At 51.7% G+C, this 19,641-nt stretch overlaps 13 non-coding genes across 13 annotated transcripts; 6 read left to right on the plus strand and 7 right to left on the minus strand.

Annotated features, from left to right (window-relative positions):
• Positions 1-584: 584 nt before the first annotated feature.
• TRNAN-GUU (transfer RNA asparagine (anticodon GUU)) lies at positions 585-658 on the minus strand. Its single transcript has one exon. It is a non-coding gene; the product is annotated as a tRNA-Asn (tRNA).
• Positions 659-1,949: 1,291 nt separating this feature from the next.
• On the plus strand, positions 1,950-2,139 carry LOC128824080 (U2 spliceosomal RNA). Its single transcript, XR_008442309.1, has one exon. It is a non-coding gene; the product is annotated as a U2 spliceosomal RNA (small nuclear RNA).
• Positions 2,140-3,574: 1,435 nt separating this feature from the next.
• TRNAN-GUU (transfer RNA asparagine (anticodon GUU)) lies at positions 3,575-3,648 on the minus strand. The gene has a single exon. It is a non-coding gene; the product is annotated as a tRNA-Asn (tRNA).
• Positions 3,649-4,939: 1,291 nt separating this feature from the next.
• Positions 4,940-5,129, plus strand: LOC128824081 (U2 spliceosomal RNA). The gene has a single exon (XR_008442310.1). It is a non-coding gene; the product is annotated as a U2 spliceosomal RNA (small nuclear RNA).
• Positions 5,130-6,564: 1,435 nt separating this feature from the next.
• Positions 6,565-6,638, minus strand: TRNAN-GUU (transfer RNA asparagine (anticodon GUU)). Its single transcript has one exon. It is a non-coding gene; the product is annotated as a tRNA-Asn (tRNA).
• Positions 6,639-7,929: 1,291 nt separating this feature from the next.
• On the plus strand, positions 7,930-8,119 carry LOC128824083 (U2 spliceosomal RNA). The gene has a single exon (XR_008442312.1). It is a non-coding gene; the product is annotated as a U2 spliceosomal RNA (small nuclear RNA).
• Positions 8,120-9,554: 1,435 nt separating this feature from the next.
• On the minus strand, positions 9,555-9,628 carry TRNAN-GUU (transfer RNA asparagine (anticodon GUU)). Its single transcript has one exon. It is a non-coding gene; the product is annotated as a tRNA-Asn (tRNA).
• A 1,291-nt stretch (positions 9,629-10,919) lies between these two features.
• On the plus strand, positions 10,920-11,109 carry LOC128824084 (U2 spliceosomal RNA). Its single transcript, XR_008442313.1, has one exon. It is a non-coding gene; the product is annotated as a U2 spliceosomal RNA (small nuclear RNA).
• A 1,435-nt stretch (positions 11,110-12,544) lies between these two features.
• Positions 12,545-12,618, minus strand: TRNAN-GUU (transfer RNA asparagine (anticodon GUU)). Its single transcript has one exon. It is a non-coding gene; the product is annotated as a tRNA-Asn (tRNA).
• A 1,291-nt stretch (positions 12,619-13,909) lies between these two features.
• On the plus strand, positions 13,910-14,099 carry LOC128824085 (U2 spliceosomal RNA). The gene has a single exon (XR_008442314.1). It is a non-coding gene; the product is annotated as a U2 spliceosomal RNA (small nuclear RNA).
• Positions 14,100-15,534: 1,435 nt separating this feature from the next.
• TRNAN-GUU (transfer RNA asparagine (anticodon GUU)) lies at positions 15,535-15,608 on the minus strand. The gene has a single exon. It is a non-coding gene; the product is annotated as a tRNA-Asn (tRNA).
• Positions 15,609-16,899: 1,291 nt separating this feature from the next.
• On the plus strand, positions 16,900-17,089 carry LOC128824086 (U2 spliceosomal RNA). Its single transcript, XR_008442315.1, has one exon. It is a non-coding gene; the product is annotated as a U2 spliceosomal RNA (small nuclear RNA).
• A 1,435-nt stretch (positions 17,090-18,524) lies between these two features.
• TRNAN-GUU (transfer RNA asparagine (anticodon GUU)) lies at positions 18,525-18,598 on the minus strand. The gene has a single exon. It is a non-coding gene; the product is annotated as a tRNA-Asn (tRNA).
• Positions 18,599-19,641: the final 1,043 nt, after the last annotated feature.

Here is a 19,641-nt window from a genome sequence, read left to right on the forward strand (position 1 = left end):
GAGGGCCTCCTGTCCCAGAATGAGGCAGGAGTTCTTCCTTTCTGCCCCCTCCCTCTGCCCCACCAGCCGGCGGCTGCTGCGGGAGAACACGAGGGAGGCTCTGAGGACGCTAGGCAGCTCTGTGTGGTTCTCAGGGGAAAGAGCCGAGGCTCCCGACTCCACCTGCCATTGTCTCGCGTGGCCCTGCGCTCCGTCAGCCGGGGCGGGCCAGGCTGCGGACGTAACTCAGGCTTGGGCAGCATGGCCACGCTTTCCTGATGAGGCCTGAGGCAGGCCAAGAGCTCTGCGCAGCCTAGAGGGAAGTGGGAGGGAGGCAGTCTTCGAGCCGGCGTGTCTCGTCCGTTTCTCCCTTGCCGCTTGGGCGGAGGCGGGAAGGGAGCCAAACGTTCCCAGCTGATTGTTTTGCACTCGGCCTTGACGATTAAGCCCAAACCTCCGGCATGGCTGCTGGGAGATGGGTTTCTGAATGCCATCCAGCGCGCTCTTCAGGCCACCAGCTGAAAGCACTGAGGCCAAGGAGGACGGTTTTGAGGCGGCAAAAGGGGGCCTTTGGGGCTCCCGAGGAAGTAGCAGAGGCTTACTGCCGTCCCTGGGTGGGCTCGAACCACCATCCTTTTGGTTAACAGCCGAACGCGCTGACCCATTGCGCCACAGAGACACGGCTGGATTGAGGGCAAAAGTCGGGAATCAGCTCAGGGGATAGGTGTGAAGTGGTTAGACAAGAAACAGCAAGGATCTGGACTGGAATGGAGTGAAACTGTATCTTATGTGTGCCTGATGACTGTACGTTTGAGATAGTTCCGTGGGAAGGAGCAGAAAAGAGCATTGGGGCTGCGGTATAGCGCTTGCGTATGCTTTCTTTGACCTGTTTTGCTGTAAGAGTTAACAGGGAGAGATTGTTAGTCGCAGGTCAGTGGGTGGGTTTATGCAAATTAGGAGTGTACAGGGAAACCAGTGAGAGGAAGGAAGCTGAAAGACTTCTCTGTCTTTTGAACAGAATGGTGTGTTAACGGTTCTTGCTTTGAATTCCTCCATTGAAGTCATTTCGGGGAAGTGACCCTCACTTAGAGTTACCTAGTTCTCAAAGTCACGTGAATGGTGTTCGGTGCGTGTCTGGGAGCTCGTCATGGTGAGGTAGAAAGCGGTGGGGGCAGAGGGGCTGCGTAGTGTCTGAGGTTATCAGCCTTGTTTCTCTGTTCTCTATGAGTTAAGATCAAGTGTAGGGCAGCAGAGGACCTCACTGGCCGCCCGCAGTAGAGACATCCTTCTTTGACTATGAGAAAAGGACCCAGAGACTTTCTCCGTTGCATCATATGAAGTGGAACTATAAACTTCTTGGATGCTGAATCTCAACGAGTGAGAGTATCCACTCCTTATACTCCACACCCCATCATAGCCACTTTATGAACTTCATTGATTCATATCTCAATGTCTGTACTTTGACCCCTCAACCTTTTACCCCCCATGGGGGATATTGTAGATTCTGTATTCCTTATGCCACCGGATTTTAAACCAAACTTTGCATCCTCGATAATCTGTACGTTATTCCCTGATAACCAGAAACTTCTATGCTTAAACTCAGTACCGTTCACTTTTGTTTTTAACATCATCTTAATAGAGACATTTGTACGGAACGCATTTCAGGACACCGTCAATACCACATTGAGTAATCGAGACCGCTGAGCAGGGAAATAACCCACTTCCTTCTCTGACACGTACTCATTCGTTACACCGATACTGACTTGGACTCCTTATACATTCCATGGGTGGCGTACCCGAGCCCACACATCCACTGACACTTTAAAAACTCTTGCACCCCAATTTGGCTCTATGCTGGTTATGGGTGATATGTATGTATCTCTTCACCCTTGCAACCGATACCTGAAATCCCTCATAAATCAAGCCTGACCCCCAGAAGCACAGCACCTTCCCTCTTAACTCGTGGATACTTAATTTTAAACATTAACTTTAATAAAAATTGTAAAACCTGTTCTTATCAGTTTCATATCTGATATGTCCTTTATTTGAGGACTGCATGTTACATTGATTTTTGAAACAAGAGGCTGGAATAGGAGCTTGCTCTGTCCACCTCACGCATTGACCTGGTATTGCAGCGTCTCTGGGAACAGGGCATCTGCTTTTGGGGAGAAAAACAGGAAGAGTTTCACTGTGAAGAGGCTGGTTTGATAAGGCGTTTTTTGTTTGTTTGTTTTTAAGAATAGCCTGGACTCATTGGCGTTTTGATTTCTTTGTGACAAAATATTGCTCCAACTTCTTGGGGGTGTTTTCTGAGTCTATAGATGTGGGTTTCTTTGTCTTGCTGGAGGATTGTTTTAAAAGCCGGGTGTGACGGGTCGGGTCGCAGAAACCCCTTTGGGGCTGCCACCTGATGTGCCTAGACTACCTCCGAGTCCGTTTTCCCTGCCAGCTTGGGATTTCGGTACCTTGCCTGTTTGAGACAGACGCGCTTGCCTGCCGCAAACACAGATCCAAGTCTGAACCACATCCCCCACAAGCTGCAGGCTTAACTGAAAACTGTTGAAGAAGTGTTCCCGTCTCCGGCACTCGGATAGCCAGCTCCCAATGGGGTCCAAACCCCAAATCAATCCGTTTTACCTTGTAGAAAGCTTATCCAGGGTAAACTGTGAAATCCTGTTACCGGGGCTGCTGCCCAGCAGCCTGCCCATCTGCCTGCCAGCCCTAGAGCTCGTAAAGCACTAATCCAGATAGTGGCAGCTGGGAGCTCTAGGCCAAAGAGCCAGCAGAGTGGCGCAGCGGAAGCGTGCTGGGCCCATAACCCAGAGGTCAATGGATCGAAACCCTCCTCTGCTAGGCCTGCGCTCGTTTTTTTTGGCTCTGGGCCTTCAAGCCAGGCGGCGACCAGAGTCTAGGCCGTGAGGCAAGAGGTGGCTGAGGCGGCAGCCTGCCGGGGAGCTCCCCGGCACCTCTGGCTGCCTGGGCTGAAGGCAAGAGGCAGGCCTGGGCGTGGTGAGGGCCTCCTGTCCCAGAATGAGGCAGGAGTTCTTCCTTTCTGCCCCCTCCCTCTGCCCCACCAGCCGGCGGCTGCTGCGGGAGAACACGAGGGAGGCTCTGAGGACGCTAGGCAGCTCTGTGTGGTTCTCAGGGGAAAGAGCCGAGGCTCCCGACTCCACCTGCCATTGTCTCGCGTGGCCCTGCGCTCCGTCAGCCGGGGCGGGCCAGGCTGCGGACGTAACTCAGGCTTGGGCAGCATGGCCACGCTTTCCTGATGAGGCCTGAGGCAGGCCAAGAGCTCTGCGCAGCCTAGAGGGAAGTGGGAGGGAGGCAGTCTTCGAGCCGGCGTGTCTCGTCCGTTTCTCCCTTGCCGCTTGGGCGGAGGCGGGAAGGGAGCCAAACGTTCCCAGCTGATTGTTTTGCACTCGGCCTTGACGATTAAGCCCAAACCTCCGGCATGGCTGCTGGGAGATGGGTTTCTGAATGCCATCCAGCGCGCTCTTCAGGCCACCAGCTGAAAGCACTGAGGCCAAGGAGGACGGTTTTGAGGCGGCAAAAGGGGGCCTTTGGGGCTCCCGAGGAAGTAGCAGAGGCTTACTGCCGTCCCTGGGTGGGCTCGAACCACCATCCTTTTGGTTAACAGCCGAACGCGCTGACCCATTGCGCCACAGAGACACGGCTGGATTGAGGGCAAAAGTCGGGAATCAGCTCAGGGGATAGGTGTGAAGTGGTTAGACAAGAAACAGCAAGGATCTGGACTGGAATGGAGTGAAACTGTATCTTATGTGTGCCTGATGACTGTACGTTTGAGATAGTTCCGTGGGAAGGAGCAGAAAAGAGCATTGGGGCTGCGGTATAGCGCTTGCGTATGCTTTCTTTGACCTGTTTTGCTGTAAGAGTTAACAGGGAGAGATTGTTAGTCGCAGGTCAGTGGGTGGGTTTATGCAAATTAGGAGTGTACAGGGAAACCAGTGAGAGGAAGGAAGCTGAAAGACTTCTCTGTCTTTTGAACAGAATGGTGTGTTAACGGTTCTTGCTTTGAATTCCTCCATTGAAGTCATTTCGGGGAAGTGACCCTCACTTAGAGTTACCTAGTTCTCAAAGTCACGTGAATGGTGTTCGGTGCGTGTCTGGGAGCTCGTCATGGTGAGGTAGAAAGCGGTGGGGGCAGAGGGGCTGCGTAGTGTCTGAGGTTATCAGCCTTGTTTCTCTGTTCTCTATGAGTTAAGATCAAGTGTATGGCAGCAGAGGACCTCACTGGCCGCCCGCAGTAGAGACATCCTTCTTTGACTATGAGAAAAGGACCCAGAGACTTTCTCCGTTGCATCATATGAAGTGGAACTATAAACTTCTTGGATGCTGAATCTCAACGAGTGAGAGTATCCACTCCTTATACTCCACACCCCATCATAGCCACTTTATGAACTTCATTGATTCATATCTCAATGTCTGTACTTTGACCCCTCAACCTTTTACCCCCCATGGGGGATATTGTAGATTCTGTATTCCTTATGCCACCGGATTTTAAACCAAACTTTGCATCCTCGATAATCTGTACGTTATTCCCTGATAACCAGAAACTTCTATGCTTAAACTCAGTACCGTTCACTTTTGTTTTTAACATCATCTTAATAGAGACATTTGTACGGAACGCATTTCAGGACACCGTCAATACCACATTGAGTAATCGAGACCGCTGAGCAGGGAAATAACCCACTTCCTTCTCTGACACGTACTCATTCGCTACACCGATACTGACTTGGACTCCTTATACATTCCATGGGTGGCGTACCCGAGCCCACACATCCACTGACACTTTAAAAACTCTTGCACCCCAATTTGGCTCTATGCTGGTTATGGGTGATATGTATGTATCTCTTCACCCTTGCAACCGATACCTGAAATCCCTCATAAATCAAGCCTGACCCCCAGAAGCACAGCACCTTCCCTCTTAACTCGTGGATACTTAATTTTAAACATTAACTTTAATAAAAATTGTAAAACCTGTTCTTATCAGTTTCATATCTGATATGTCCTTTATTTGAGGACTGCATGTTACATTGATTTTTGAAACAAGAGGCTGGAATAGGAGCTTGCTCTGTCCACCTCACGCATTGACCTGGTATTGCAGCGTCTCTGGGAACAGGGCATCTGCTTTTGGGGAGAAAAACAGGAAGAGTTTCACTGTGAAGAGGCTGGTTTGATAAGGCGTTTTTTGTTTGTTTGTTTTTAAGAATAGCCTGGACTCATTGGCGTTTTGATTTCTTTGTGACAAAATATTGCTCCAACTTCTTGGGGGTGTTTTCTGAGTCTATAGATGTGGGTTTCTTTGTCTTGCTGGAGGATTGTTTTAAAAGCCGGGTGTGACGGGTCGGGTCGCAGAAACCCCTTTGGGGCTGCCACCTGATGTGCCTAGACTACCTCCGAGTCCGTTTTCCCTGCCAGCTTGGGATTTCGGTACCTTGCCTGTTTGAGACAGACGCGCTTGCCTGCCGCAAACACAGATCCAAGTCTGAACCACATCCCCCACAAGCTGCAGGCTTAACTGAAAACTGTTGAAGAAGTGTTCCCGTCTCCGGCACTCGGATAGCCAGCTCCCAATGGGGTCCAAACCCCAAATCAATCCGTTTTACCTTGTAGAAAGCTTATCCAGGGTAAACTGTGAAATCCTGTTACCGGGGCTGCTGCCCAGCAGCCTGCCCATCTGCCTGCCAGCCCTAGAGCTCGTAAAGCACTAATCCAGATAGTGGCAGCTGGGAGCTCTAGGCCAAAGAGCCAGCAGAGTGGCGCAGCGGAAGCGTGCTGGGCCCATAACCCAGAGGTCAATGGATCGAAACCCTCCTCTGCTAGGCCTGCGCTCGTTTTTTTTGGCTCTGGGCCTTCAAGCCAGGCGGCGACCAGAGTCTAGGCCGTGAGGCAAGAGGTGGCTGAGGCGGCAGCCTGCCGGGGAGCTCCCCGGCACCTCTGGCTGCCTGGGCTGAAGGCAAGAGGCAGGCCTGGGCGTGGTGAGGGCCTCCTGTCCCAGAATGAGGCAGGAGTTCTTCCTTTCTGCCCCCTCCCTCTGCCCCACCAGCCGGCGGCTGCTGCGGGAGAACACGAGGGAGGCTCTGAGGACGCTAGGCAGCTCTGTGTGGTTCTCAGGGGAAAGAGCCGAGGCTCCCGACTCCACCTGCCATTGACTCGCGTGGCCCTGCGCTCCGTCAGCCGGGGCGGGCCAGGCTGCGGACGTAACTCAGGCTTGGGCAGCATGGCCACGCTTTCCTGATGAGGCCTGAGGCAGGCCAAGAGCTCTGCGCAGCCTAGAGGGAAGTGGGAGGGAGGCAGTCTTCGAGCCGGCGTGTCTCGTCCGTTTCTCCCTTGCCGCTTGGGCGGAGGCGGGAAGGGAGCCAAACGTTCCCAGCTGATTGTTTTGCACTCGGCCTTGACGATTAAGCCCAAACCTCCGGCATGGCTGCTGGGAGATGGGTTTCTGAATGCCATCCAGCGCGCTCTTCAGGCCACCAGCTGAAAGCACTGAGGCCAAGGAGGACGGTTTTGAGGCGGCAAAAGGGGGCCTTTGGGGCTCCCGAGGAAGTAGCAGAGGCTTACTGCCGTCCCTGGGTGGGCTCGAACCACCATCCTTTCGGTTAACAGCCGAACGCGCTGACCCATTGCGCCACAGAGACACGGCTGGATTGAGCGCAAAAGTCGGGAATCAGCTCAGGGGATAGGTGTGAAGTGGTTAGACAAGAAACAGCAAGGATCTGGACTGGAATGGAGTGAAACTGTATCTTATGTGTGCCTGATGACTGTACGTTTGAGATAGTTCCGTGGGAAGGAGCAGAAAAGAGCATTGGGGCTGCGGTATAGCGCTTGCGTATGCTTTCTTTGACCTGTTTTGCTGTAAGAGTTAACAGGGAGAGATTGTTAGTCGCAGGTCAGTGGGTGGGTTTATGCAAATTAGGAGTGTACAGGGAAACCAGTGAGAGGAAGGAAGCTGAAAGACTTCTCTGTCTTTTGAACAGAATGGTGTGTTAACGGTTCTTGCTTTGAATTCCTCCATTGAAGTCATTTCGGGGAAGTGACCCTCACTTAGAGTTACCTAGTTCTCAAAGTCACGTGAATGGTGTTCGGTGCGTGTCTGGGAGCTCGTCATGGTGAGGTAGAAAGCGGTGGGGGCAGAGGGGCTGCGTAGTGTCTGAGGTTATCAGCCTTGTTTCTCTGTTCTCTATGAGTTAAGATCAAGTGTAGGGCAGCAGAGGACCTCACTGGCCGCCCGCAGTAGAGACATCCTTCTTTGACTATGAGAAAAGGACCCAGAGACTTTCTCCGTTGCATCATATGAAGTGGAACTATAAACTTCTTGGATGCTGAATCTCAACGAGTGAGAGTATCCACTCCTTATACTCCACACCCCATCATAGCCACTTTATGAACTTCATTGATTCATATCTCAATGTCTGTACTTTGACCCCTCAACCTTTTACCCCCCATGGGGGATATTGTAGATTCTGTATTCCTTATGCCACCGGATTTTAAACCAAACTTTGCATCCTCGATAATCTGTACGTTATTCCCTGATAACCAGAAACTTCTATGCTTAAACTCAGTACCGTTCACTTTTGTTTTTAACATCATCTTAATAGAGACATTTGTACGGAACGCATTTCAGGACACCGTCAATACCACATTGAGTAATCGAGACCGCTGAGCAGGGAAATAACCCACTTCCTTCTCTGACACGTACTCATTCGCTACACCGATACTGACTTGGACTCCTTATACATTCCATGGGTGGCGTACCCGAGCCCACACATCCACTGACACTTTAAAAACTCTTGCACCCCAATTTGGCTCTATGCTGGTTATGGGTGATATGTATGTATCTCTTCACCCTTGCAACCGATACCTGAAATCCCTCATAAATCAAGCCTGACCCCCAGAAGCACAGCACCTTCCCTCTTAACTCGTGGATACTTAATTTTAAACATTAACTTTAATAAAAATTGTAAAACCTGTTCTTATCAGTTTCATATCTGATATGTCCTTTATTTGAGGACTGCATGTTACATTGATTTTTGAAACAAGAGGCTGGAATAGGAGCTTGCTCTGTCCACCTCACGCATTGACCTGGTATTGCAGCGTCTCTGGGAACAGGGCATCTGCTTTTGGGGAGAAAAACAGGAAGAGTTTCACTGTGAAGAGGCTGGTTTGATAAGGCGTTTTTTGTTTGTTTGTTTTTAAGAATAGCCTGGACTCATTGGCGTTTTGATTTCTTTGTGACAAAATATTGCTCCAACTTCTTGGGGGTGTTTTCTGAGTCTATAGATGTGGGTTTCTTTGTCTTGCTGGAGGATTGTTTTAAAAGCCGGGTGTGACGGGTCGGGTCGCAGAAACCCCTTTGGGGCTGCCACCTGATGTGCCTAGACTACCTCCGAGTCCGTTTTCCCTGCCAGCTTGGGATTTCGGTACCTTGCCTGTTTGAGACAGACGCGCTTGCCTGCCGCAAACACAGATCCAAGTCTGAACCACATCCCCCACAAGCTGCAGGCTTAACTGAAAACTGTTGAAGAAGTGTTCCCGTCTCCGGCACTCGGATAGCCAGCTCCCAATGGGGTCCAAACCCCAAATCAATCCGTTTTACCTTGTAGAAAGCTTATCCAGGGTAAACTGTGAAATCCTGTTACCGGGGCTGCTGCCCAGCAGCCTGCCCATCTGCCTGCCAGCCCTAGAGCTCGTAAAGCACTAATCCAGATAGTGGCAGCTGGGAGCTCTAGGCCAAAGAGCCAGCAGAGTGGCGCAGCGGAAGCGTGCTGGGCCCATAACCCAGAGGTCAATGGATCGAAACCCTCCTCTGCTAGGCCTGCGCTCGTTTTTTTTGGCTCTGGGCCTTCAAGCCAGGCGGCGACCAGAGTCTAGGCCGTGAGGCAAGAGGTGGCTGAGGCGGCAGCCTGCCGGGGAGCTCCCCGGCACCTCTGGCTGCCTGGGCTGAAGGCAAGAGGCAGGCCTGGGCGTGGTGAGGGCCTCCTGTCCCAGAATGAGGCAGGAGTTCTTCCTTTCTGCCCCCTCCCTCTGCCCCACCAGCCGGCGGCTGCTGCGGGAGAACACGAGGGAGGCTCTGAGGACGCTAGGGAGCTCTGTGTGGTTCTCAGGGGAAAGAGCCGAGGCTCCCGACTCCACCTGCCATTGACTCGCGTGGCCCTGCGCTCCGTCAGCCGGGGCGGGCCAGGCTGCGGACGTAACTCAGGCTTGGGCAGCATGGCCACGCTTTCCTGATGAGGCCTGAGGCAGGCCAAGAGCTCTGCGCAGCCTAGAGGGAAGTGGGAGGGAGGCAGTCTTCGAGCCGGCGTGTCTCGTCCGTTTCTCCCTTGCCGCTTGGGCGGAGGCGGGAAGGGAGCCAAACGTTCCCAGCTGATTGTTTTGCACTCGGCCTTGACGATTAAGCCCAAACCTCCGGCATGGCTGCTGGGAGATGGGTTTCTGAATGCCATCCAGCGCGCTCTTCAGGCCACCAGCTGAAAGCACTGAGGCCAAGGAGGACGGTTTTGAGGCGGCAAAAGGGGGCCTTTGGGGCTCCCGAGGAAGTAGCAGAGGCTTACTGCCGTCCCTGGGTGGGCTCGAACCACCATCCTTTTGGTTAACAGCCGAACGCGCTGACCCATTGCGCCACAGAGACACGGCTGGATTGAGGGCAAAAGTCGGGAATCAGCTCAGGGGATAGGTGTGAAGTGGTTAGACAAGAAACAGCAAGGATCTGGACTGGAATGGAGTGAAACTGTATCTTATGTGTGCCTGATGACTGTACGTTTGAGATAGTTCCGTGGGAAGGAGCAGAAAAGAGCATTGGGGCTGCGGTATAGCGCTTGCGTATGCTTTCTTTGACCTGTTTTGCTGTAAGAGTTAACAGGGAGAGATTGTTAGTCGCAGGTCAGTGGGTGGGTTTATGCAAATTAGGAGTGTACAGGGAAACCAGTGAGAGGAAGGAAGCTGAAAGACTTCTCTGTCTTTTGAACAGAATGGTGTGTTAACGGTTCTTGCTTTGAATTCCTCCATTGAAGTCATTTCGGGGAAGTGACCCTCACTTAGAGTTACCTAGTTCTCAAAGTCACGTGAATGGTGTTCGGTGCGTGTCTGGGAGCTCGTCATGGTGAGGTAGAAAGCGGTGGGGGCAGAGGGGCTGCGTAGTGTCTGAGGTTATCAGCCTTGTTTCTCTGTTCTCTATGAGTTAAGATCAAGTGTAGGGCAGCAGAGGACCTCACTGGCCACCCGCAGTAGAGACATCCTTCTTTGACTATGAGAAAAGGACCCAGAGACTTTCTCCGTTGCATCATATGAAGTGGAACTATAAACTTCTTGGATGCTGAATCTCAACGAGTGAGAGTATCCACTCCTTATACTCCACACCCCATCATAGCCACTTTATGAACTTCATTGATTCATATCTCAATGTCTGTACTTTGACCCCTCAACCTTTTACCCCCCATGGGGGATATTGTAGATTCTGTATTCCTTATGCCACCGGATTTTAAACCAAACTTTGCATCCTCGATAATCTGTACGTTATTCCCTGATAACCAGAAACTTCTATGCTTAAACTCAGTACCGTTCACTTTTGTTTTTAACATCATCTTAATAGAGACATTTGTACGGAACGCATTTCAGGACACCGTCAATACCACATTGAGTAATCGAGACCGCTGAGCAGGGAAATAACCCACTTCCTTCTCTGACACGTACTCATTCGTTACACCGATACTGACTTGGACTCCTTATACATTCCATGGGTGGCGTACCCGAGCCCACACATCCACTGACACTTTAAAAACTCTTGCACCCCAATTTGGCTCTATGCTGGTTATGGGTGATATGTATGTATCTCTTCACCCTTGCAACCGATACCTGAAATCCCTCATAAATCAAGCCTGACCCCCAGAAGCACAGCACCTTCCCTCTTAACTCGTGGATACTTAATTTTAAACATTAACTTTAATAAAAATTGTAAAACCTGTTCTTATCAGTTTCATATCTGATATGTCCTTTATTTGAGGACTGCATGTTACATTGATTTTTGAAACAAGAGGCTGGAATAGGAGCTTGCTCTGTCCACCTCACGCATTGACCTGGTATTGCAGCGTCTCTGGGAACAGGGCATCTGCTTTTGGGGAGAAAAACAGGAAGAGTTTCACTGTGAAGAGGCTGGTTTGATAAGGCGTTTTTTGTTTGTTTGTTTTTAAGAATAGCCTGGACTCATTGGCGTTTTGATTTCTTTGTGACAAAATATTGCTCCAACTTCTTGGGGGTGTTTTCTGAGTCTATAGATGTGGGTTTCTTTGTCTTGCTGGAGGATTGTTTTAAAAGCCGGGTGTGACGGGTCGGGTCGCAGAAACCCCTTTGGGGCTGCCACCTGATGTGCCTAGACTACCTCCGAGTCCGTTTTCCCTGCCAGCTTGGGATTTCGGTACCTTGCCTGTTTGAGACAGACGCGCTTGCCTGCCGCAAACACAGATCCAAGTCTGAACCACATCCCCCACAAGCTGCAGGCTTAACTGAAAACTGTTGAAGAAGTGTTCCCGTCTCCGGCACTCGGATAGCCAGCTCCCAATGGGGTCCAAACCCCAAATCAATCCGTTTTACCTTGTAGAAAGCTTATCCAGGGTAAACTGTGAAATCCTGTTACCGGGGCTGCTGCCCAGCAGCCTGCCCATCTGCCTGCCAGCCCTAGAGCTCGTAAAGCACTAATCCAGATAGTGGCAGCTGGGAGCTCTAGGCCAAAGAGCCAGCAGAGTGGCGCAGCGGAAGCGTGCTGGGCCCATAACCCAGAGGTCAATGGATCGAAACCCTCCTCTGCTAGGCCTGCGCTCGTTTTTTTTGGCTCTGGGCCTTCAAGCCAGGCGGCGACCAGAGTCTAGGCCGTGAGGCAAGAGGTGGCTGAGGCGGCAGCCTGCCGGGGAGCTCCCCGGCACCTCTGGCTGCCTGGGCTGAAGGCAAGAGGCAGGCCTGGGCGTGGTGAGGGCCTCCTGTCCCAGAATGAGGCAGGAGTTCTTCCTTTCTGCCCCCTCCCTCTGCCCCACCAGCCGGCGGCTGCTGCGGGAGAACACGAGGGAGGCTCTGAGGACGCTAGGCAGCTCTGTGTGGTTCTCAGGGGAAAGAGCCGAGGCTCCCGACTCCACCTGCCATTGTCTCGCGTGGCCCTGCGCTCCGTCAGCCGGGGCGGGCCAGGCTGCGGACGTAACTCAGGCTTGGGCAGCATGGCCACGCTTTCCTGATGAGGCCTGAGGCAGGCCAAGAGCTCTGCGCAGCCTAGAGGGAAGTGGGAGGGAGGCAGTCTTCGAGCCGGCGTGTCTCGTCCGTTTCTCCCTTGCCGCTTGGGCGGAGGCGGGAAGGGAGCCAAACGTTCCCAGCTGATTGTTTTGCACTCGGCCTTGACGATTAAGCCCAAACCTCCGGCATGGCTGCTGGGAGATGGGTTTCTGAATGCCATCCAGCGCGCTCTTCAGGCCACCAGCTGAAAGCACTGAGGCCAAGGAGGACGGTTTTGAGGCGGCAAAAGGGGGCCTTTGGGGCTCCCGAGGAAGTAGCAGAGGCTTACTGCCGTCCCTGGGTGGGCTCGAACCACCATCCTTTTGGTTAACAGCCGAACGCGCTGACCCATTGCGCCACAGAGACACGGCTGGATTGAGGGCAAAAGTCGGGAATCAGCTCAGGGGATAGGTGTGAAGTGGTTAGACAAGAAACAGCAAGGATCTGGACTGGAATGGAGTGAAACTGTATCTTATGTGTGCCTGATGACTGTACGTTTGAGATAGTTCCGTGGGAAGGAGCAGAAAAGAGCATTGGGGCTGCGGTATAGCGCTTGCGTATGCTTTCTTTGACCTGTTTTGCTGTAAGAGTTAACAGGGAGAGATTGTTAGTCGCAGGTCAGTGGGTGGGTTTATGCAAATTAGGAGTGTACAGGGAAACCAGTGAGAGGAAGGAAGCTGAAAGACTTCTCTGTCTTTTGAACAGAATGGTGTGTTAACGGTTCTTGCTTTGAATTCCTCCATTGAAGTCATTTCGGGGAAGTGACCCTCACTTAGAGTTACCTAGTTCTCAAAGTCACGTGAATGGTGTTCGGTGCGTGTCTGGGAGCTCGTCATGGTGAGGTAGAAAGCGGTGGGGGCAGAGGGGCTGCGTAGTGTCTGAGGTTATCAGCCTTGTTTCTCTGTTCTCTATGAGTTAAGATCAAGTGTAGGGCAGCAGAGGACCTCACTGGCCGCCCGCAGTAGAGACATCCTTCTTTGACTATGAGAAAAGGACCCAGAGACTTTCTCCGTTGCATCATATGAAGTGGAACTATAAACTTCTTGGATGCTGAATCTCAACGAGTGAGAGTATCCACTCCTTATACTCCACACCCCATCATAGCCACTTTATGAACTTCATTGATTCATATCTCAATGTCTGTACTTTGACCCCTCAACCTTTTACCCCCCATGGGGGATATTGTAGATTCTGTATTCCTTATGCCACCGGATTTTAAACCAAACTTTGCATCCTCGATAATCTGTACGTTATTCCCTGATAACCAGAAACTTCTATGCTTAAACTCAGTACCGTTCACTTTTGTTTTTAACATCATCTTAATAGAGACATTTGTACGGAACGCATTTCAGGACACCGTCAATACCACATTGAGTAATCGAGACCGCTGAGCAGGGAAATAACCCACTTCCTTCTCTGACACGTACTCATTCGTTACACCGATACTGACTTGGACTCCTTATACATTCCATGGGTGGCGTACCCGAGCCCACACATCCACTGACACTTTAAAAACTCTTGCACCCCAATTTGGCTCTATGCTGGTTATGGGTGATATGTATGTATCTCTTCACCCTTGCAACCGATACCTGAAATCCCTCATAAATCAAGCCTGACCCCCAGAAGCACAGCACCTTCCCTCTTAACTCGTGGATACTTAATTTTAAACATTAACTTTAATAAAAATTGTAAAACCTGTTCTTATCAGTTTCATATCTGATATGTCCTTTATTTGAGGACTGCATGTTACATTGATTTTTGAAACAAGAGGCTGGAATAGGAGCTTGCTCTGTCCACCTCACGCATTGACCTGGTATTGCAGCGTCTCTGGGAACAGGGCATCTGCTTTTGGGGAGAAAAACAGGAAGAGTTTCACTGTGAAGAGGCTGGTTTGATAAGGCGTTTTTTGTTTGTTTGTTTTTAAGAATAGCCTGGACTCATTGGCGTTTTGATTTCTTTGTGACAAAATATTGCTCCAACTTCTTGGGGGTGTTTTCTGAGTCTATAGATGTGGGTTTCTTTGTCTTGCTGGAGGATTGTTTTAAAAGCCGGGTGTGACGGGTCGGGTCGCAGAAACCCCTTTGGGGCTGCCACCTGATGTGCCTAGACTACCTCCGAGTCCGTTTTCCCTGCCAGCTTGGGATTTCGGTACCTTGCCTGTTTGAGACAGACGCGCTTGCCTGCCGCAAACACAGATCCAAGTCTGAACCACATCCCCCACAAGCTGCAGGCTTAACTGAAAACTGTTGAAGAAGTGTTCCCGTCTCCGGCACTCGGATAGCCAGCTCCCAATGGGGTCCAAACCCCAAATCAATCCGTTTTACCTTGTAGAAAGCTTATCCAGGGTAAACTGTGAAATCCTGTTACCGGGGCTGCTGCCCAGCAGCCTGCCCATCTGCCTGCCAGCCCTAGAGCTCGTAAAGCACTAATCCAGATAGTGGCAGCTGGGAGCTCTAGGCCAAAGAGCCAGCAGAGTGGCGCAGCGGAAGCGTGCTGGGCCCATAACCCAGAGGTCAATGGATCGAAACCCTCCTCTGCTAGGCCTGCGCTCGTTTTTTTTGGCTCTGGGCCTTCAAGCCAGGCGGCGACCAGAGTCTAGGCCGTGAGGCAAGAGGTGGCTGAGGCGGCAGCCTGCCGGGGAGCTCCCCGGCACCTCTGGCTGCCTGGGCTGAAGGCAAGAGGCAGGCCTGGGCGTGGTGAGGGCCTCCTGTCCCAGAATGAGGCAGGAGTTCTTCCTTTCTGCCCCCTCCCTCTGCCCCACCAGCCGGCGGCTGCTGCGGGAGAACACGAGGGAGGCTCTGAGGACGCTAGGCAGCTCTGTGTGGTTCTCAGGGGAAAGAGCCGAGGCTCCCGACTCCACCTGCCATTGTCTCGCGTGGCCCTGCGCTCCGTCAGCCGGGGCGGGCCAGGCTGCGGACGTAACTCAGGCTTGGGCAGCATGGCCACGCTTTCCTGATGAGGCCTGAGGCAGGCCAAGAGCTCTGCGCAGCCTAGAGGGAAGTGGGAGGGAGGCAGTCTTCGAGCCGGCGTGTCTCGTCCGTTTCTCCCTTGCCGCTTGGGCGGAGGCGGGAAGGGAGCCAAACGTTCCCAGCTGATTGTTTTGCACTCGGCCTTGACGATTAAGCCCAAACCTCCGGCATGGCTGCTGGGAGATGGGTTTCTGAATGCCATCCAGCGCGCTCTTCAGGCCACCAGCTGAAAGCACTGAGGCCAAGGAGGACGGTTTTGAGGCGGCAAAAGGGGGCCTTTGGGGCTCCCGAGGAAGTAGCAGAGGCTTACTGCCGTCCCTGGGTGGGCTCGAACCACCATCCTTTTGGTTAACAGCCGAACGCGCTGACCCATTGCGCCACAGAGACACGGCTGGATTGAGGGCAAAAGTCGGGAATCAGCTCAGGGGATAGGTGTGAAGTGGTTAGACAAGAAACAGCAAGGATCTGGACTGGAATGGAGTGAAACTGTATCTTATGTGTGCCTGATGACTGTACGTTTGAGATAGTTCCGTGGGAAGGAGCAGAAAAGAGCATTGGGGCTGCGGTATAGCGCTTGCGTATGCTTTCTTTGACCTGTTTTGCTGTAAGAGTTAACAGGGAGAGATTGTTAGTCGCAGGTCAGTGGGTGGGTTTATGCAAATTAGGAGTGTACAGGGAAACCAGTGAGAGGAAGGAAGCTGAAAGACTTCTCTGTCTTTTGAACAGAATGGTGTGTTAACGGTTCTTGCTTTGAATTCCTCCATTGAAGTCATTTCGGGGAAGTGACCCTCACTTAGAGTTACCTAGTTCTCAAAGTCACGTGAATGGTGTTCGGTGCGTGTCTGGGAGCTCGTCATGGTGAGGTAGAAAGCGGTGGGGGCAGAGGGGCTGCGTAGTGTCTGAGGTTATCAGCCTTGTTTCTCTGTTCTCTATGAGTTAAGATCAAGTGTATGGCAGCAGAGGACCTCACTGGCCGCCCGCAGTAGAGACATCCTTCTTTGACTATGAGAAAAGGACCCAGAGACTTTCTCCGTTGCATCATATGAAGTGGAACTATAAACTTCTTGGATGCTGAATCTCAACGAGTGAGAGTATCCACTCCTTATACTCCACACCCCATCATAGCCACTTTATGAACTTCATTGATTCATATCTCAATGTCTGTACTTTGACCCCTCAACCTTTTACCCCCCATGGGGGATATTGTAGATTCTGTATTCCTTATGCCACCGGATTTTAAACCAAACTTTGCATCCTCGATAATCTGTACGTTATTCCCTGATAACCAGAAACTTCTATGCTTAAACTCAGTACCGTTCACTTTTGTTTTTAACATCATCTTAATAGAGACATTTGTACGGAACGCATTTCAGGACACCGTCAATACCACATTGAGTAATCGAGACCGCTGAGCAGGGAAATAACCCACTTCCTTCTCTGACACGTACTCATTCGCTACACCGATACTGACTTGGACTCCTTATACATTCCATGGGTGGCGTACCCGAGCCCACACATCCACTGACACTTTAAAAACTCTTGCACCCCAATTTGGCTCTATGCTGGTTATGGGTGATATGTATGTATCTCTTCACCCTTGCAACCGATACCTGAAATCCCTCATAAATCAAGCCTGACCCCCAGAAGCACAGCACCTTCCCTCTTAACTCGTGGATACTTAATTTTAAACATTAACTTTAATAAAAATTGTAAAACCTGTTCTTATCAGTTTCATATCTGATATGTCCTTTATTTGAGGACTGCATGTTACATTGATTTTTGAAACAAGAGGCTGGAATAGGAGCTTGCTCTGTCCACCTCACGCATTGACCTGGTATTGCAGCGTCTCTGGGAACAGGGCATCTGCTTTTGGGGAGAAAAACAGGAAGAGTTTCACTGTGAAGAGGCTGGTTTGATAAGGCGTTTTTTGTTTGTTTGTTTTTAAGAATAGCCTGGACTCATTGGCGTTTTGATTTCTTTGTGACAAAATATTGCTCCAACTTCTTGGGGGTGTTTTCTGAGTCTATAGATGTGGGTTTCTTTGTCTTGCTGGAGGATTGTTTTAAAAGCCGGGTGTGACGGGTCGGGTCGCAGAAACCCCTTTGGGGCTGCCACCTGATGTGCCTAGACTACCTCCGAGTCCGTTTTCCCTGCCAGCTTGGGATTTCGGTACCTTGCCTGTTTGAGACAGACGCGCTTGCCTGCCGCAAACACAGATCCAAGTCTGAACCACATCCCCCACAAGCTGCAGGCTTAACTGAAAACTGTTGAAGAAGTGTTCCCGTCTCCGGCACTCGGATAGCCAGCTCCCAATGGGGTCCAAACCCCAAATCAATCCGTTTTACCTTGTAGAAAGCTTATCCAGGGTAAACTGTGAAATCCTGTTACCGGGGCTGCTGCCCAGCAGCCTGCCCATCTGCCTGCCAGCCCTAGAGCTCGTAAAGCACTAATCCAGATAGTGGCAGCTGGGAGCTCTAGGCCAAAGAGCCAGCAGAGTGGCGCAGCGGAAGCGTGCTGGGCCCATAACCCAGAGGTCAATGGATCGAAACCCTCCTCTGCTAGGCCTGCGCTCGTTTTTTTTGGCTCTGGGCCTTCAAGCCAGGCGGCGACCAGAGTCTAGGCCGTGAGGCAAGAGGTGGCTGAGGCGGCAGCCTGCCGGGGAGCTCCCCGGCACCTCTGGCTGCCTGGGCTGAAGGCAAGAGGCAGGCCTGGGCGTGGTGAGGGCCTCCTGTCCCAGAATGAGGCAGGAGTTCTTCCTTTCTGCCCCCTCCCTCTGCCCCACCAGCCGGCGGCTGCTGCGGGAGAACACGAGGGAGGCTCTGAGGACGCTAGGCAGCTCTGTGTGGTTCTCAGGGGAAAGAGCCGAGGCTCCCGACTCCACCTGCCATTGACTCGCGTGGCCCTGCGCTCCGTCAGCCGGGGCGGGCCAGGCTGCGGACGTAACTCAGGCTTGGGCAGCATGGCCACGCTTTCCTGATGAGGCCTGAGGCAGGCCAAGAGCTCTGCGCAGCCTAGAGGGAAGTGGGAGGGAGGCAGTCTTCGAGCCGGCGTGTCTCGTCCGTTTCTCCCTTGCCGCTTGGGCGGAGGCGGGAAGGGAGCCAAACGTTCCCAGCTGATTGTTTTGCACTCGGCCTTGACGATTAAGCCCAAACCTCCGGCATGGCTGCTGGGAGATGGGTTTCTGAATGCCATCCAGCGCGCTCTTCAGGCCACCAGCTGAAAGCACTGAGGCCAAGGAGGACGGTTTTGAGGCGGCAAAAGGGGGCCTTTGGGGCTCCCGAGGAAGTAGCAGAGGCTTACTGCCGTCCCTGGGTGGGCTCGAACCACCATCCTTTCGGTTAACAGCCGAACGCGCTGACCCATTGCGCCACAGAGACACGGCTGGATTGAGCGCAAAAGTCGGGAATCAGCTCAGGGGATAGGTGTGAAGTGGTTAGACAAGAAACAGCAAGGATCTGGACTGGAATGGAGTGAAACTGTATCTTATGTGTGCCTGATGACTGTACGTTTGAGATAGTTCCGTGGGAAGGAGCAGAAAAGAGCATTGGGGCTGCGGTATAGCGCTTGCGTATGCTTTCTTTGACCTGTTTTGCTGTAAGAGTTAACAGGGAGAGATTGTTAGTCGCAGGTCAGTGGGTGGGTTTATGCAAATTAGGAGTGTACAGGGAAACCAGTGAGAGGAAGGAAGCTGAAAGACTTCTCTGTCTTTTGAACAGAATGGTGTGTTAACGGTTCTTGCTTTGAATTCCTCCATTGAAGTCATTTCGGGGAAGTGACCCTCACTTAGAGTTACCTAGTTCTCAAAGTCACGTGAATGGTGTTCGGTGCGTGTCTGGGAGCTCGTCATGGTGAGGTAGAAAGCGGTGGGGGCAGAGGGGCTGCGTAGTGTCTGAGGTTATCAGCCTTGTTTCTCTGTTCTCTATGAGTTAAGATCAAGTGTAGGGCAGCAGAGGACCTCACTGGCCGCCCGCAGTAGAGACATCCTTCTTTGACTATGAGAAAAGGACCCAGAGACTTTCTCCGTTGCATCATATGAAGTGGAACTATAAACTTCTTGGATGCTGAATCTCAACGAGTGAGAGTATCCACTCCTTATACTCCACACCCCATCATAGCCACTTTATGAACTTCATTGATTCATATCTCAATGTCTGTACTTTGACCCCTCAACCTTTTACCCCCCATGGGGGATATTGTAGATTCTGTATTCCTTATGCCACCGGATTTTAAACCAAACTTTGCATCCTCGATAATCTGTACGTTATTCCCTGATAACCAGAAACTTCTATGCTTAAACTCAGTACCGTTCACTTTTGTTTTTAACATCATCTTAATAGAGACATTTGTACGGAACGCATTTCAGGACACCGTCAATACCACATTGAGTAATCGAGACCGCTGAGCAGGGAAATAACCCACT

This window comes from Malaclemys terrapin, chromosome 15, assembly GCF_027887155.1.
Source record: "Malaclemys terrapin pileata isolate rMalTer1 chromosome 15, rMalTer1.hap1, whole genome shotgun sequence".
NCBI classification, from domain to species: Eukaryota; Metazoa; Chordata; order Testudines; family Emydidae; genus Malaclemys; species Malaclemys terrapin.